Source organism: Symsagittifera roscoffensis, chromosome 1 (assembly GCF_963678635.1).
Source record: "Symsagittifera roscoffensis chromosome 1, txSymRosc1.1, whole genome shotgun sequence".
NCBI lineage: Eukaryota > Metazoa > Xenacoelomorpha > Acoela > Convolutidae > Symsagittifera > Symsagittifera roscoffensis.
Genome location: NC_087062.1, coordinates 73,263,705 through 73,275,704, shown reverse-complemented (window position 1 = coordinate 73,275,704; position 12,000 = coordinate 73,263,705).

Here is a 12,000-nt window from a genome sequence, read left to right as displayed (position 1 = left end):
AGAAGGCAGACCAATTGGATCAATCAAGATCTAAAAAGCAAGTCACGACTTAAAACCGTCATTTCATGCCGCTCCATTTCCAGGATAAAACATCAATCACGTCTTTCTTAAAAACTATCTATTGAAATTCTCTTTCGTTCTTGATTTAAAAACAAGCATTAAGTTGGATCGTCCACCTGCAATCTTATCAAGATAACACAAATGAGCGCTGTCACTTTCAGTACCTGGAGTGTTCGAGGTCTCTAGGATATAGAAATCACATCAAACATACCCTAACAATAAAATAACACATAAACATCACATATTCACACTATTACATAAAAACATAATCCCTAGTAGCTAAACTAAAACTTAATCCTAATGCCTATAAAGTGAACGCAATAGAAACCACTTATCGCCGAATAAAATTCCTAGCATATGCTCAGATAGTACTATTCAGGTAAGTAAAGCTCTATGTCAGTTTCACGTGTACAAGGGCATATAACTCTCTCGGATGTAGCTTTTCCCTATTGGGATCATAGACTGGTAACAAGAGGGAGGTCACACCTCTCTCAACCAGAAAATCCCTAAGTCGAGTCAAGGCCAATACCAGGCTCTCTGGATTCACGTGTTGCTTATCTCAGTGGCCTTAGTGACCAGAAAACAAAAATTTTTCCCTGGTATTTGTGATGCAACAGGGGGCAGCGATATCATCCCTCCCACACCAGGCCTCTGTTTCCATAAAAACTCGATATTCTTATACTCTCTCTTAAAGTCAGCCGCTAGTGCTATTTTGAAGCTTACAGCCGCAGTTATCGCTTTAGCGCATGTACCTTCCGTGAATATGAAATCGCTGTCCGTTATGAGGACATTGTTTGAATAGTAGTTTGGTAGATCAAAATAGGATTCAAACATTCGTTCAAAAGGTGGTTTTTTAGCGTTCTCACCCTCCGTTTCCAGTTTCCGGATTCCCTTGCCGATTTTATTTTTTTATGATCAGAGTTTTGGTGTGGGTGAGTCCTACCTCCATTTCCCGGACAAAAATATCCATCGAAGTCCCTGTCGATTGCCCAAAATTGAGCAGATTGAAGTTGAATCCCGGAACGCGTAGAGGACCATCTGGAGCGACCTAGTTGGACTCGGTTTTGTCATGGTTGATGTATTTGATGCCGTCTTTATCGACATCCTGAATCGTCAAGATTGTCTATTTAGGATCTGCCGGCAGATCGTGGAGCCATTCTAGCACACGCAAACTTGTTAATTCTTGCTCTTGAGACTGCTCCACCTCTGGTTCGAACTCTACTTCTGGTTCGGAGCGATCGTCGATCCATTCCTGATCCAAATCATTGACTAAGTCGATTTCTTGTGGCACCGCTACTTCATCCAGTCCCACCAGCGAGTTCATCATATCGCTTAAAACTATCCTGTCTACGACAAAATCCTCGCCATACGGGTTGTATTTTTTCTTGTTCCTTCCTTTCTTGCCCTGCCGTGTCTCCATGGTGAAAGGAAGGTCAGGCTGTACCCTTTTGTCAATTTTAGTTTGTTCTGGGCAGTCCCAGTCCTCTTCGGCATAAGGTAGAGTTTAACCGTCCACCTCCACTCGCTCGGTCAACTCCAGATCCAATGGCAGATCGCAATTATCTACCACCTCATTCCCGTCGTTTTTGTCGCGCGTACTTCTTTCATTCACTTGACAAGCAGGGTCGACTATCAAGTAATCTCCCTCTTGCATGTCAGCTGGGATGCACCAGTCCTCTGATGAGGCATTGTGCGGTTTGATGTTTTCGTAATGAGCTCGCCTGGTGCTCAATCGATAAAAACGACCTCCCTGGTGCACTTCTGTTTTTTGAAATGGACCACGCCATTTTTTCAGTAATTTTTAGTTCCTTTTGGTGGAACAACTTCCCGGAACACCCAGAAGTTATCGCCAACCGAGTAGGCTTTTGCATCTGCAGTCTTTTTTTTAAATCAAATCTCCTTTTTTGTCTGATTTGCGCCTGTTGCGTGTTCCTACTGCATAAATCATTGAGGTCCTGCTGCCTTCTAATAACATCACACAAGTAAGTTTGAGGTGCTGTTTTCTTCCCTTCATACTAAGGGTAGAGGAACGTAAACGGAAGAGAGCTTTTTCATGACCAGTTAGCATCATATGCGGACTTATTCCCGTGGTGGAATGCTCTGTGCTATTGTAAGCGCCCATCACTTGCGGCAAGTGTCTATCCCAGTCATCAAGGAAGCGTGAGCAATAAACTTTCAACATGGATACCAACGTGCAGTTTTGCCTTTCAACTAGGCCATTCGTTTGTGGGTGATAAGTGGTCGAATGGGCCTGTGCCACCTGCGACCTCTTCATTAACTCCCTCGTGAGATTACCCACGAATGCTTTGCCATTGACTGATTGGAATGTAATGGGGCAGCCCTGTCTCGCTATCCACACATTTATCAAGTGGTCGCACGTTTATTCCGCTGATGCTGTCATGCAGGGGGCTGCCTCTGCATATTCTCGAAAAGATATATGATTACCAGCACCTGATTGTAGACCGCGGCTGTCATGCATATCAACTGATGATCATTTTGCACTACTTGATTGAATACCGATGACTCTATTGACTGCAAGTGGAACCTTAGTTTTCTGGAGTCCTTCGTCTGTTGACACGACAAGCATGCAGAGATCCACTTTTCACAAGCCTTCTTCAAAACAGGCCATTCGAGTCGTTTCTGTATCCTGTTATACACTTTTTCCACGCCTTGATGGCCCATATGATCATTTGAACAAAAGAGCAATTTGGTCTGGTATAACTGTGGTAACACTATTGAACTATACTTGTAAAGGACTTTTTCCTCTTCCTTGCGTTTACAGGCTACGATTCCGTCTTTTTTCAGATACAACAAATCCTTTCTCTTCATGTAAGATTGCTTCAAGATCTTATAGCTGTCCTCCTCTAAATCTCCTTTGCCAGGTGCTCCACTCTCGATCCATCACTTCAGAGTGCTCGTCATTCTATTTTTTCGTTGAGCCCTGAGGAGATCCGACAGCCGGTATTTGGCTTTCACATACGTCTTTACCACGTTCAATTGTCCGTTTATTACCTCCGTGGCATGGGCATCATCAATCAACTTGACACACCATATCTTCTTCAAAGGTGTTGCTTCCTGCACAGATGGCTCCAGATTGGTATGGACGACTGTACCATGTGGTAGTAATATGGTTGGGCGTTTCCACACTGCTATCAGTTCGAGCTCATCGGCGGCATTGTCCACTACAGTGCCATCCTCATCGAGGTGTACCTGTCTCCGTCCTGGTCTTTATGCATTTCCCGGTCCAGCCCGCGCTGTTTCCATTCCACCAACAAGGAATGAATCGCAAAATCCGAAACATCAGAATCAGAAATAGTCTCAGATGTATTCTACCTGGATCACTCGAGCCGATGGATTCCACGTCATCATGCTCCAATCTGTCTGTGATGTTTCTCGACTCCCCGGACAAAATTCTGTCCCTCGGTTGCTTTGAATCCGACTCACCGGACAACATTTTGTCCCTTGGTTGAACTAACATCGTCTCCCCCGACAAGTTGTCTTGGACGGGCTCGATGGTGCCTGACTCCCCCGACATTGTCTCGTCCCCAGATGAACAATGCGAGCTCGGCTCATACTCTTCCCTTGCATTCGTGAAATGTACTCTTCTCGTGAAGCTGGATTTGTACTTGACTCTGACTTCTTCAGTGGCTTGGACCTGGGTCGATGTCCTATGTTCTGTGAACGAAGTCCTCAACAAGACACCCCTCGGCATCAAATTCACCAGCTGGTTCACTATCGACCGGTAATCCCGTTCAACACCTCGACTGCGAATGGTCACTGGCCTTTTCTCTATTCTCTCAGTGATTGTCAACCGCTGCATGGCCTCTATCCACTCACGATCATGCCTCTCCACTTCTCTATCTAGCAAGTCATGGAACTTCCCCATGGCGTCCGGCACCACGTTCACTGTCCTATTTAGCAGGGCTATGCTGTTTATACCCAACCTGGTAAGCTCTTGCTGTACCAGATTGGATCGGACTAGCAGATCCAGCGGAACGGGCTAACCCCTGGCCAAAACTTTTATCTCAGCGGCCGTCTCCACCAGAAGCTCAGGGTGTCCTGGTATGGGATGCCCTGACTTGTCCAGCCACCTAGTGAGTGGTAGTTTATCGTAGGACTCCTTATCTATGAATGAAAATCCGTCTTTGATCTCTGCTTGGTTAGCCTGCTTGTCTTCTAATCGCTCATAGAATTCTGTTTGTTTTACTCAGGCTATCAGCGTTCTGGTGCTGTCACGGGTACGGTGCTCTATGATCACGTGGTATCCGTCCAGGCGCACGATCCAACGACCAATATAACTTTGATCCATCGAATAGGTTTTCAGCCAGGCAAGAGCACGATTATCCACACGCAACTTGAAGGGAGCACTCCCCAAGTAGGCTCTGTATTTTTCCACGAAAGTGATCACCGCGAACATCTCCGCTTTTGGCGCACCATACTTCATTTCGGTATCGCTCAGGACTTTACTTCCATAGGCTATCGGACGGACAACCGTTCTTCTGTTCCACTCATGCTCCTGGTGAAGTAAGCCCGATATCGCAACCACTGATGCCTCCGTGTCTAACACAAACATCCCCTTCTCCGTTGGCATGCCATGGACCAGTGCCTCGCAAAGTTTTCATTTAATGTTCTCAAATGAAACTTGCGCCTCGTCAGTCCACGTGAATTTTTTAACCTTAGTTCTCATCAACATGGAGTATATCTTATCGGCGTATCCTTTGATGAACTCTCGATAATAGTTAGCAAACCCCAAAAAGCTCATTAGTTGCGTGTCTGTCTTCGGTGTCTTCCAGGTCAAGACCGCTTCGACCGCTTCGGGATCCGGTCTTACTCCATGCTTATCCACAAGGCGACCCAGATATTTTATGGAATCTCTGAGGACTTCACACTTTGAGAATTTACACTTCAGGCCCGCCTGCTTCATGCAAGTAAACACCTCATCCAAGCTCTCTGTGTGATCATCTAGGGTTGGCGTTGCAATCAAGACATCATCGACATAACACAGGATGAGGTTACCGTTTTTCTTTGTTACATTCGTGACTGCCTGGGCCATAGGTCGCTGGAATGTCGCGTTGCACAATCTGAACGGCATCCTTTTCCACTGCAACATTCCCAGCTCGCACACGAAGCCCGTTTTCTCCCGATCTTGCTTTCTAAGTGGCACTTGCCAGAACGCAGAGCTGAGATCCAACGTCGTGAAGAACTTCGCGTCCCCCAGCTTGTAAAGGCTCTCATCGAAGCGGCGAATCGGGTATGCGTCCTTTATTGTCACTGCGTTCAAGTAAAAGAAATCACAACGAAACGTGAGTTGCCCCCTTTCTTCTTAGCCATAACCACGCCACAAACCCACGGGGACTTCGACGGCTCAATCATGTCGTATTCCACTAACATCTCGATTTCTTTCCTGCACGCTTCTGATTTATAAGGGGTCATCCTCCTCGCCCCTTCCCTTTGAAGTACCGAGCCCTCTTCCATCTCAATCTCGTGGTCTACAAAATTGCAGCAGCCTATGTCGGCCTTATGCTTCGAAAAACGTCTGCATTCCGATTTAGCACCGCCCTTAGCGAATCTAGTTCTTTGTTCGATATTTTACCCTTCAGATGTTCTGTCTCGGGCAGGAGAGGTTTATCTGCTGCGAATTCTGTTTCTGTTGGTCTCTCGGGAAAATTCGAACAATTAGGCCACCCATCGTCTGTTTCCGACTTCATTGAAAACAATTTCTTAGAAGATTTCAATTCATTTCTTCTCTTCAGTTAACATTCCTGGTTCGGGTGCAAGGGACATTTAGTTACATCAAACTTTCTCAAGTCCTCCACACTCCGAAAGTATGTGTTCAGAGACAATGCGTATCCAAGTTTCTTTCCCCTCTGTATTGTCACTGTGGTTGCTTCTGTGTTCATTAGCACACTCACACACAGTCCGCTCTGAGTGAGTGAGAAACTTCTTCCTAAAATAGCCGAGCTCTTACTGTTTGGATTTGATACCAGACACATCTGTCTGTTATTACTGAGTTCATTCAAGTTCCTCATCCTAAACGTCACTAGTATGACTTGGTTTGGCTTCAATCTAACTTTTCGATCCTTAAAAGTTGACACCTTTGCCTTGTTAATTAAGATCTTATTAAGAGGTTTCTTTTCATACTTCCTCTCAGGATCTTTGATCTTGATCAACCCGTCGTTGAGGTCGATCGTGACATCAAAGTTGCGTATAAAATCCCTCCCAACGATGAATTGATCGGATTCATCCAAAATTTTCACTACCAGGAAGCTCAACCAAAGATGTCTTCCTCTAAGCTGCAATGATATAATCGGGGGCTGTCCTGTCATATGGATTGCTCCCTGATTGGCAGCTGCCAGTCTGATGTTTGTCGATATCAAATCCGACCTGTCAATGCCCATATCAGTCCAGGTGCTGACTGGCATGACGCTGACCACTGCTCCTGTGTCTAACATGTGCTGCCAGATCGGCTTCGCAACCTATGTGAACTGCATCCTGCTCAAGCATGGCTTTATGTCCGATTCGTCGCACCATAAGCTCTTCTCGACTAACGTATATCCGGCCTACTTGATCACTTGCATCAGTCTCGTGAGCCTTCGTGTAGATGTTAATGCCGTGGATTCATCAGGATCGGATATGGGCTATGGACTTCGATGTAATGTCCATCTACTTTCATTAGTTTTGGACCTCCTGTCGTGAGCAGAGCTCGCACTGCCCTGGGTTCCAACTTGGTGTCCTTCTACCTCAGGTAGTCCGCATAAATGTCCAGGTGTACCAGCGTGATCTCGGACGGTTCACTCAAGTTCTTGTCCTTCTGGTGTCCTGCGACTGAAACAATGGACATTATCGTCGTTCCATCTTTCGTCATATCAAAGGTTTTAACCGATGTAACATTTAGCTTTAGTCCCTGTTTTTATGGGTTCCTGTTTGTCCTCTGCTTTCGTTGTTTTCCTCAGAATTTCAATTTTTTCCCGAACAACTGTGCTTTCTAGTTCCGACCTTACTCATTGCCCAGCTTCCTTCGTGGCTAGCTCCTGTTGGACATTCTGTAATGGTATCCTGGCCGCTAAGGCTTAACCACCTTGGGCGTGAGGGCCGACTCTGCCTCCAGGCTCGAGGCTATCACCTCATCAAGCAAGGTCTTCACTTTCTTAGTCGTAAGTGTGCTCGGTGTCGTCTATTTTCTCCGAGACTCAGCTTCGTTCATCAGACGTGCTCGGCTGGCTTTGACGTCCGAAAGCGCTTCTTCAGGTTGGGGATGTTGCGCGTCCGCCACTGCATCCCAAAATTGAATGCAATCCGACTTGAAGTGTCCCTCCAAATTGCAGAAGAAGCACCTTGGTCCATACTTCATTATGAGTCCTCTCACGTACTCTTCGTGGTCCTCGTCGGTCGCATCAACGTCATCGAGAAAGTAACTTATCGCTTTCATATTTTGCTTGCAAGTAGAACAGGCAGAAATATGGTGGTCCATCGAGCCATAATTCGCACATGACCTCCTCTTATCCATGTCGTCACGAGGTCTATACCAACTGGAGATCGCGCCAGTGTTACTTGCGCTGTAGTTGCCATATTTGCTGTAACGGTTTTGCGCCCTCGGTTTTATGTGCAAGTACTTAGGAGACTTCGAGACGTACTTACGAGACGCAAATCATCGGGCGTGGGTACCTTGTCAAGCGACAGGGTGAAGTGTGAAGTTTACTCCATCCATGAACTTCCAGGCAATCGCCAAGTTTCGCTCCGATTTTTTCTCATCGGGATTGCTTCTTCTTCTGAGTAATTCAAGGTCGTCCAAAAACTTGTCTATCAATTCGTCATCTCTTTGACGCCTTTTCTCGAACTTCACCATAGCGTGATGCCCTTTAACACCAGAGCCGAAAAGATTCAGCAAGATATCGAATATCTTGCGAGCGCTGTCTCGTTCATTGATTTTTTTCGCCATTACACAACTTAGGGCGGTTCCCTCAAGGTTGCTCGTCAATGCGCTGCTTTCCTGTTTCTTTGAGAGATTCTCTTCTTCAAAGTGTAACTTCATCACCTCTATCCAAGTATCGATGCAGCCATCTGATTCGTCCTTGTATGACTTCGGCTTTTTGAGTGTCCTCCTTGACCTCTCTCCTCTCTCGGCTGACTTCGAGAGCTTGGTGATGATTGTTTCAAGAGATCTATTCAGAGGCTCAATTATCGAAGCATACATCGTTGTGTCCTGCGAGACTGTAGTCAGATCTGGCACTGATCTGACTTGTGACACAGTGGGCAATCGTGTCTCCGGGTTAGATTCGTAATTCGTTCTCGAACTTTGCTGGGCCCCAGCATAGCTGCGTGCTCCGTTTCCATCATTTGCCTGGCGTGAGCGCTCCCTTGGGGCGGAACGCTCCTTCCGATTACCCCGTTTAAGATCTCGTCAATCTTCCGCATCATCAGGTCAGATTTGGCATCCAACCTTTTTTCCAGGCTAGTCATCGTATGAGCATAGGTATTGTCGTGATCGTTCAGCAATCGCTCGATCTCTCTTGTCATCCTAACTTCTCTTTTCTCTGACTCCTTGGTTGATTGAGCGAAGCTCTCCGCTAGGCATTGATCAGTGTTACGAATCAATTGAGCCTGATCGACTCACGCCTGCGACCTCACGTTTGTTAGCTCGTCTCGCAATTTCTCTTGACACTGGTGAGCCCTCTCCTCGACTCGATCTGTTTTCTTAGTCATGTCCCGTCGCATCTCTTCTATGCCTGTCATTACGCCAGCAAACATGTCACTCATCTCGCCAGCCGCCCCCGGTACCGGGGTGAGACCCAGGCAAGATGAAGTCAACTGGGGTTGTAACCTGGTACTTGATGACGCGCTGCCATTCTGCGTGCCCGTCGACCTCATCAACCTGTCGAACATCGATGACACTCCTACGGTTATCCCATCAGACATCGGCCTAGTCGGCGAATTCGACAACGCTTTGTTGCTCTTATCATTCCTTGGGCACAACGTGAAGTCCACCTCCGGATGAGCTATCTCCGGATGGTCATAAGTGGAAGATAAACCTTCAGTTTGTACTGACGCCATGCGCTCTTCGTATAAAGACTTCCAGCTTTTCTTGGCTTTCGAACTCGTTTGTTCTTCACTCGGACTTATACTTGACATCGTCGCATTCTTGCTCTGCCTGACTAGAGATGATTGTTCTTTTCTCCCTTTGTAACTCTTAGTCTCTGATCTGGACATTCCCCTGAACAACACTCCTTCCCGCGGTTCAACCTCGGAACGCTCCGAGGCCTCCTCCGTTCTTTCAACTTCCTGGCTCATAGTCGGGTCGGATCAGCGTTTGCTCTCCTTCCTCGAAGGGGTCCATAAGCGTTTCGCTCGCCGGTCTGGCCTCAACAAATCGCCCTTGATTGCCATCGAGGTTTTTCTCGCTTCTCAGTTTCATTCAACTCACTGAAAAACCTGCTTGACCTTTAGTCGCTCCGTTGTCAGCAAAAGCGTCGGAAACGCTGCTAAACGAAGATTGGCGACGCCTAGTTTTAAACTTTCGCGTGCTTCCCGTGCTCAGCCTGGGAATCCTGGTCGTCACTCCTAACGAGTCTCTACGCTGCATATTTTTGTAATAAACAATAATATTCGTACAAATTAACGACAACGCACACGTACCGCAAATAAATTTAAAGTAATTTACTTGACCTTGACTACTCGAACTATACTTGTAAAGGACTTTTTCCTCTTCCTTGCGTTTACAGGCTACGATTCCGTCTTTTTTAGATACAACAAATCCTTTCTCTTTATGTTAAATTGCTTCAAGATCTTATAGCTGTCTTCCTCTAAATCTCCTTTGTCAGGTGCTCCATTCTCGATCCATCTCTTCAGAGTGCTCGTCATTCTATTATTTCGTTGAGCCCTGAGGAGATCCGACAGCCGGTATCTGGCTTTCAGATATGTCTTTACCACGTTCAATTGTCCGCTTATTACCTCCGTGGCATGGGCATCATCAATCAACTTGACACACCATATCTTCTCAAAGGTGTTGCTTCCTGCACAGATGGCTCCAGGTTGGTATGGACGACCGTACCATGTGGTAGTAATCTGGTTGGGCGTTTCGACACCGCTATCAGTTCGAGCTCATCGGCGGCATTGTCCACTACAGTGCCCTCCTCCTCGGAGGTGTACCTGTCTCCGTCCTGGTCTTGATGCATTTCCCAGTCCAGCCCGCGCTGTTTCCATTCCACCAACAAGGAATGAATCGCAATATCCGAAACATCAGAATCGGAAGAAGTCTCAGATGTATTCTACCTGGATCACTCGAGCCGATGGATTCCACATCATCATGTTCCAATCTCTCTGTGATGTTTCTCGACTCCCCGGACGAAATTCTGTCCCATGGTTGCTTTGAATCCGACTACCCGGACAACATTCTGTCCCTTGGTTGACCTAACATCGTCTCCCCGGACAAGTCGTCTTGAACGGGCTCGATGGTGCCTGACTCCCCGGACATTGTCTCGTCCCCAGATGAACAATCCGAGCTCGGCTCATAGTCTTCCCTTGCATTCGTGAAATGTACTCTTCTCGTGAAGCTGGATTTGGACTTGACTCTGACTTCTTCAGTGGCTTGGACCTGGGTCGATGTCCTATGTTCTGTGAACAAAGTCCTCAACAAGACACCCCTCGGCATCAAATTCACCAGCTGGTTCACTATCGACCGGTAATCCCGTTCAACACCTCGACTGCGAATGGTCACTGGCCTTTTCTCTATTCTCTCAGTGATTTTCAACCGCTGCATGGCCTCTATCCACTCACGATCATGCCTCTCCACTTCTCTATCTAGCAAGTCATGGAACTTCCCCATGGCGTCCGGTACCACGTTCACTGTCCTATTTAGCAGGGCTATGCTGTTTATACCCAACCTGGTAAGCTCTTGCTGTACCAGATTGGATCGGACTAGCAGATCCAGTGGAACGGTCTCACCCCTGGCCAAAACTTTTATCTCAGCGGCCGTCTCCACCGGAAGCTCAGGGTGTCCTGGTATGGGATGCCCTGACTTGTCCAGCCAACTAGTGAGTGGTAGTTTTTCGTAGGCCTCCTTATCTAGGAATGAAAATCCGTCTTTGATCTCTACTTGGTTAGCCTGCTTCTCTTCTAATCGCTCATAGAATTCTGTTTTTTTTTTACTGAGGCTATCAGCGTTCTGGTGCTGTCACGGGTACGGTGCTCTATGATCACGTGGTATCCGTCCAGGCGCACGATCCAACGACCAATATAACTTTGATCCATCGAATAGGTTTTCAGCCAGGCAAGAGCACGATTATCCACACGCAACTTGAAGGGAGCACTCCCCAAGTAGGCTCTGTATTTTCCCACGAAAGTGATAACCGCGAACATCTCCGCTTTTGGCGCACCATACTTCATTTCGGTATCGCTCAGGACTTTACTTCCATAGGCTATCGGACGGACAACCGTTCTTCTGTTCCACTCATGCTCCTGGTGAAGTAAGCCCGATATCGCAACCACTGATGCCTCCGTGTCTAACACAAACATCCCCTTCTCCGTTGGCATGCCAAGGACCAGTGCCTCGCAAAGTTCGCGTTTAATGTTTTCAAATGAAACTTGCGCCTCGTCAGTCCACGTGAACTTTTTAACCTTTCATTCTCATCAACATGGAGTATATTTTATCGGCGTATCCTTTGATGAACTCTCGATAATAGTTAGCAAACCCCAAAAAGCTCATTAGTTGCGTGTCTGTCTTCGGTGTCTTCCATGTCAAGACTGCTTCGACCGCTTCGGGATCCGGTCTTACTCCATGCTTATCCACAAGGCGACCCAGATACTTTATGGAATCTTTGAGGATTTCATACTTTGAGGATTTACACTTCAGGCCCGCCTGCTTCATGCAAGTAAACACCTCATCCAAGCTCTCTATGTGATCCTCTAGGGTTGGTGTTGCAATCAAGACATCATCGACATAAC